The sequence below is a fragment of the Bison bison genome, unplaced genomic scaffold (genome assembly GCF_000754665.1).
Source record: "Bison bison bison isolate TAMUID 2011002044 unplaced genomic scaffold, Bison_UMD1.0 scf7180017864124, whole genome shotgun sequence".
In the NCBI taxonomy this organism is placed as follows: Eukaryota; Metazoa; Chordata; class Mammalia; order Artiodactyla; family Bovidae; genus Bison; species Bison bison.
The window spans coordinates 698,490-705,390 of NW_011494696.1; positions in this window are offsets into that span (position 1 = coordinate 698,490).

The following is a 6,901-nucleotide window of genomic DNA, read 5'->3' on the forward strand; positions in this document are numbered from 1 at the left end:
GAACTAGTAATCCAAAGGACAGATTAAACATCAGAATAAAATAGCTCCAGAGAGTACTCATGAGCTGGATATATATCTGAAGAACTTATTAAAAACACAGCACAGAGAGACAAACAATGGAAAATATGAAACAGAGGTTAAGAGATATAGAAGATGGAACAAGGGCTTGAATAGGTCTAAGCGGAAAATTTTCAGAATTCATGAAAGACACAGTCCTCAGATCCTGGAAGCTCCCTAACCCATGAATGATAAATAAAAAGAAATCTACAACAAACACCTATGGTGGCAAAACAGCTAATCACTGGAGAGAAGATGATCTATAAAGCAGTCAGCTAACCTCTTAATATCAATAATTGAAGCCAGAGGACAGTGGAATAACATCTCAAAAGGCTGAGAGAAAATAACTGTCCAGATTGAATACATTTCAGATACATTTTCAGATTAAAAATTGAGAGCATTTGTAACTGATGCTCACATAAGGAAATTCTAAAAGATGTTCTTTTAGAATTATGGACAAGGAAAATAATCTTGGAAGGAAAGAATAAGATTCAAGTAGGAATTGTGATCAAAGGAATACGTGAACATGGACATAAATTAAATAAGCATCAATGATATAAATAATTGTAAGAATGTCTAATTTGTTGGATTAGCAAAAAAACAAGATAAAAAAGAAGCAGGAAATAATAACAAAGGAATCAGTAAGGAGCAATCAGAGTTTAAAAAGGCCTGTCATTTGCAAGAGCACACAAATTTTGACTGGCTTTTAACTTTGTTAAAGTAAATGTGCATGCTAAATTAGTGGAACGATTAGTGGGGAAAGCCTTATATAAAACCAAGAAAGGAAAGAAAAAGAAGTCAAATAAGAAAGGCCGGACACACAGGATGGGTAGGTTTTAGCAGACAGAAACAGGTGTAGGGCGCTCCTGGCAGAAGGCACAGTGTAAGAAGAGGCAGGACCAGATGGCGGGAGCATCACTGGGAACTGATATGATACACCAGATACGCCTGTGTTCTGTGTACACAAAATTCCAGGAAGCTGGAAGGTACACAAGCTCGGGGCCCAAAGCCAAGTGCTCATTTTTATAACTCTGGGAGCCAGGACTTTTTTAAATTAATCTTTTCCTTTTTAAAAAAAATTATTTTTAATTGAAGGATAATTGCTTTATAATATTGGTTTGATTGAAGTGCAGTTGCCTTACAATGTTGTGTTAGTTTCTCCTGTATGGCAGAACGAATACAGCTCTATGTTTACATATATAGTGAACTCGCTCAGTCGTGTCCGACTCTTTGCGACCCCATGGACTGTAGCCTACCAGGCTCCTCTGTCAATGGGATTTTCCAGGCAATAGTCCTGGAGTGGATTGCCATTTCCTTCTCTAGGGGATCTGCCCAACCCACGGATCGAACCCAGGTCTCCCGCATTGTAGACAGACGCTTTACCGTCTGAGCCTCCAGGGAAGTATACCTCCCCCCCTTTTTTGAATTTCCTTCTCATTTAGGTCACCACTGAGCACTGAGTAGAGTTCCCTGTGCTATACAATAGGTTCTCAGTGGGCTTCCTTGGTGGCTCAAATGGTAAAGAATTCACCTACAATGCAGGAGACCAGGGTTCAACCCCTGGGTCAGGAAGATCCCTTGGAGAAAGGAACGGCTACCCACTCCAGTATTCTTGCCTGGAGAAATTCATGGACAGAAGAGCCTGACGGGCTACAGTCACACTCTTTGGTGTCACAAAGAGTCAGACACAACTGAGCAACTAACATTATCTATTTTATACATAATATCAATAGTGTATTATATATGTCAATCCCAATCTCCCATTCACCCCACTTCCCCCGTTTCCCTCTTGATATCCATATGTTTGATACCTATGTCTGTGTCTCTATTTCTGCTTTGCAAATAAGATCATCTATACCGTTTTTGTAGATTCCACATATATGCATTATTATATGATATTTGCTTTTCTAACTTACTTCACTCAATAGGACGGTTTTTAGGTCCATCCACGTCTCCACAAATGACCCAATTTCATTCCTTTTCATGGCTGAGTAATATTTCACTGTATATACATACCATACCTTCTCTACCCATTCCTCTGGGGGACATTTGGGTTGCTTCCACATCTTTCTTCAAGCCAGAACACCAATTTGCAAGAACACCTCACGTTTCTGCATCCTGTGGACAGTCCAGACATTTTTCACCCAGACTGCATCTCTCTCTTGACCTTGGCCCAGCAGAGAGGGACAAGCCACGTTATTGAGGGAAATCTGACTCTGACTGGAAGGAAGGGAGGCCTTGGGGCTGCACCCCCTGCCAAGTGGCATAGGGGAAAGTTCAATGCCTGCTCATTCTTAGTGAGCACTTCCTAGTGTACTAAACACTTGACATGGGATTCCCTCCTCAATTCTCACAACAACTCAACTAAATAGGTACCATCCTTAACACATCCTTGAAGACAAGGAAACTGAAGTTAAAGAAGTGGTTTGCTCAAGTTCCCACAGTTAAGAAGTAGTAGGGTTAGGCTCTGAACTCAGGTCTGTCTGACCCCAAACCCTGAGCTCTAACCACATGCAACTCAGCCTCGCTGGGGGTCGGAGTGGGGAGGCAGAAGTTGCCAGAGGGGGTTACAATTTTAATTAGGTAGTATCTTAGCCTACCCCTCCCCCAAATAGAGCTTTGCCTGCAGGTAGGTTATTTGGGAGTGGGATCTCAGGGAGCAGAGAAAGGGACAAAAAGCAGTGAAACAGGAAAAGAAGGAAAGTCAGTAAAAGGACGTGCTATTGAGTTGGTCCCACTGTGTGCCACTGGTGCTCCATCTCAGACTTACGAGGCGGTTCTCGGAAATATTTAACCCATGTGTAGGCTCCATTCCTGCCACCCACTGCACCAGCACCAATGTGGCCAAAGGAGATGCAGGAAAGACCCGCAGGAAAAGCCAGCATGCCCCCTTGCTTGTTAGATCTCTCTCTGTGTAGCCCTTCTCTGCTGGCCATTAACATAAGAAAAAAAGATTTGCTTGCTTGGGACTTCCCTGGTGGTCCAGTGGTTAAGACACTAAGCTCCCCATGCAGGGGTCAGGGTTCAGTGCCTGGTGAGGGAACTAGATCCCATATGCCACAGCTAAAGATATCATGTGCCACAACCAAGACCAAGCACAGCCAAATAAATACTTTTTTAAAAAAAAAAGAAAAGAACTGCATGCTTGTGCCCACTCCCACAGACTCATCCCTATGCTTCTACCCCAAGCATCCTTGTCTTTGATTTTCCAGGCTGGCTCCTTCCAGGTTGCTGCCCAGGAGTCCATGTATATCCACAGCCCCAGCCACTTTTCCTTCCACGGGAAGTGGATGACCAATGGTACTCTCACATCTCCTCCACCAAGAGTATTTCCTTTAGAATTACCTCTAAGTGAGGCTGTTTCTGTCCATTTCTAGTTCATTACAATCATTGTGCTCTCCCATTTGTGAAACAGTCGTAAGGTTTGCCACCTTTAAGAAGGGCAGCCCCCTTGAGGCCAGAAGTTTGAGTTAAAAGAGAAACGTGGAGACCACAGAGGTGAAGACCTTCTGTTCATCTAACTTACTTACATCTTCTGGGCCTGTTTGGGCCCAAAGCTGTTGTCCAGTGAATCACTGCTACCCTTCCTCCAGGTCTCACAACCCAGTGTGTATGATAATACCCAGACCATGCTGGGTGCTCAGGTTGCTTAGTCATTGACGTGGTGTTATTTAGTCACTAGGTCATGTTCAGTTCTTTGCAACCCCACGGACTGCAGCACGCCAGGCTTCCTTGTCCTTCACCATCTTCTGGAGTTTACTCAAATTCACATCCATCAAGTTGGTGATGCCATCCAACCATCTCATCCTCCATCCCTGCTTCTCCTCCTGCCCTCAATCTTCCCCAGCATCAGGGTCTTTTCCAACGAGTCATTGGCAACTCATCATCAAAGTACAGTCACTACAAGGGCCCAGAAACATATTAGATGATTTTCAAATGACAAGTGATTCTCTGTGGCAGGAATCATGGTTTTATCCCAGGACCCTAAAGTTTCAGGCTGCGAATTCTCCTCCACTAGAAGTCTCCAGAGACTTCACACAGCATCCTTCTCCACTGGGTCTTATGGCTAGGATGGCATGGTGGCTGGTACCACTGCCTGGACCTGCTGCAAGAATCTTCTCTTGGGGGACTTCCCTGGTGGTCCTGTGGTTGAGACTCTGTGCTTTCACTGTAGGAGGCATGGTTTCAACCCCTGGTAAGGGAACTAAGATCCTGCAGGCCTCAAGGTGTGGCAAAAAAATAAATAAAAATAAAAGTTGATACAAAGAAAGAGAATCTCTAGGCAAAGTAAAAAAAAAAAAAAGTTAATACAAAAAATATCCATAATGAAGAACAAAAAACAAAACTTCTCTTCTCTGAGCCCCACTCAGAATAAGCAGCCCCCCAAGTCACATGATAAGTAGTTAGAACAGAATCCTCAAATGTGATATATGTACCAAAATCCAAAGAGGCTTACCATGTACTGCCCCATTCTTACAGGGAGTAGATATAAGGTGCAAAAGATTGCTCTTCACCTTAGAGGTAATGCCCCAGCATGCCCCAGACCTCTGGATTCCCTGAATCTTCCTTAGTTTGGCAGCCACCTAAATCTTCATGTGGTTATCTCCTACCATTCAGCACAAATATCAACTCTCAACTTTTCTGGTCTCAAAAGCTCCTGATAGTCTTAAACACTATCAAGGACTTCAGAGAACTTTGCTTATGTAGATTATACCTATTCATACATACCATATGAGAAATTAAACTGAGAAATTTAAAATATGTAATTTATTAAAAAATAACAATACTGAAAAAGAATATATATGTATAATTAAATCAGTTTGCTGTACACTTGCAATTAACACAATACTGTAAATTAACTATACCTCAAGAAATAAATACATAGCAAAAATAAACTTGTTACACACTAACATAAGTAACACTTTTTATGAAAAATTAATATATATCCCAAACCAAAAAAAGTTATTGGGGAGAGTAGCATTATATTGAATGTTTACCAGTCTTTCTAATGTCTGGCTTTGTAGAAGACACTTGGATTCTCATATCTGCTTCTTCATTCAACCTGCTGAGATATGTTATTTTAGTTGAATATGGGAAAAATCTGGCCTTGTGATATGCAGTTGGAAAAAGAAGGAATATTTTAATCACCTTTTTAGGTAATTTTAGATAGTCTTCTCTGATACTACTACAAAACTTAACAAGTGATAATTTCTAAAGGTTAGTTGCAATTTGGAATCTGGAATCAGATCAATGAACTTTATTGCACTGTTAAAATCCATTGGTTTATCTCGCACTTCTAATGGATCTTTAATCTGCATGTGATTTTGAAATAACATGTATCAGTCATTCTGGAACATGTTGGTTCACAGAGTTATGGTAGATCTTCCAATTTCATATATTTCATCATACGATGTTAAAAAAAAATCACACTCATTAATGTCATCTCTGATCCCATCAGGAAACTAAGTATAGGGAATCTGTCAAGATGACGGTGGCAAATACAAGTTTTCTAAAATTCCAATTTTTCACTTAAAAGCTCCAATCTTATCATTGGCAACAAATACTGTCAGTTGTTTTCTTTGAAGTGACAAACTCACATCATTGATTTTCAAAAAATTGTCTGCCAAATCCTTAAGTCTGAATAACCATAGTTTCAAGTAAAGATGGTGTTCTATGGAAAAAATAATAAAAGACTCAACAAGTTCATCTGGCAAATCAAACAATAGCACAGTTGCTCTTCCTGGAGGCAACCACTGTGCTGCAATACTCAGCAGTGTTCTGTACATACTCCTCATCTTGTCACATAGAATATTAAAAATTTGTGTACCTAAGAATTGATTTAATAATATTCATAATTTTAGGGAGTATGGGTTCAATCCTTAATCAGGTAACTAAGATTCCACATGCCCAGGAGAAACATGACCCCTTGCACTGCAACAAGAAAGCCCATGCACATCAGTGAAAGAGCCTGTGTGCTACAACTAAGACCTGATGCAGCCAAATAAATAATATTAGTGATGCTTATTGCTTCCTTCAGTTCAGTTTAGTTGCTCAGTCATGTCCAACTCTTTGCAACCCCATGGATTGCAGCACACCAGGCTTCCCTGTCCATCACCAACTCCCGGAGCTTCCTTAAGGACATTCTTAAGTAAAGCTAGCAATTTTGGGGTATTTTTCACTCTGGGTGCATGGGAGTGAAGCATTCAATGGCTACTAGTAGAGTGTAGGGCTTCCCCGGTGATTCAGTTGGTAAAGAATCCGCCTGCCATGTGAGAGACCTGGGTTCGATCCCTGGGTTGGGAAGATCCCCTGGAGAAGGGAACAGCTACCCACTCCAGTATCCTGGCCTGGAGAATTCCATGGATTGTGTAGTCCATGGGGTCGCAAAGAGTTGGACACAACTGAGCAACTTCACTTTCAGTAGAATATAATGCCCCCACTTTGACTCATGCTAAGAGCAGCAGTTTTACCCATCATTGTTTTTGTACCAGCCAAATTAGGTCAGGAAAAAGGCAAATTATGTCTTCATACTTTTGAAATTTAATTAAAATTTTATTTTGTATTGGTGTATAGTTGATTTGACTGTGTGGATCACAATAAACTGTGGAAAATTCTGAAAGAGATGGGAATACCAAACCACCTGATCTGCCTCTTGAGAAATTTGTATGCAGGTCAGGAAGCAACAGTTAGAACTGGACATGGAACAACAGACTGGTTCCACATAGGAAAAGGAGTACGCCAAGGCTGTATATTGTCACCCTGTTTATTTAACTTATATGCAGAGTACATCATGAGAAACGCTGGACTGGAAGAAACACAAACTGGAATCAAGATTGCCAGAAGT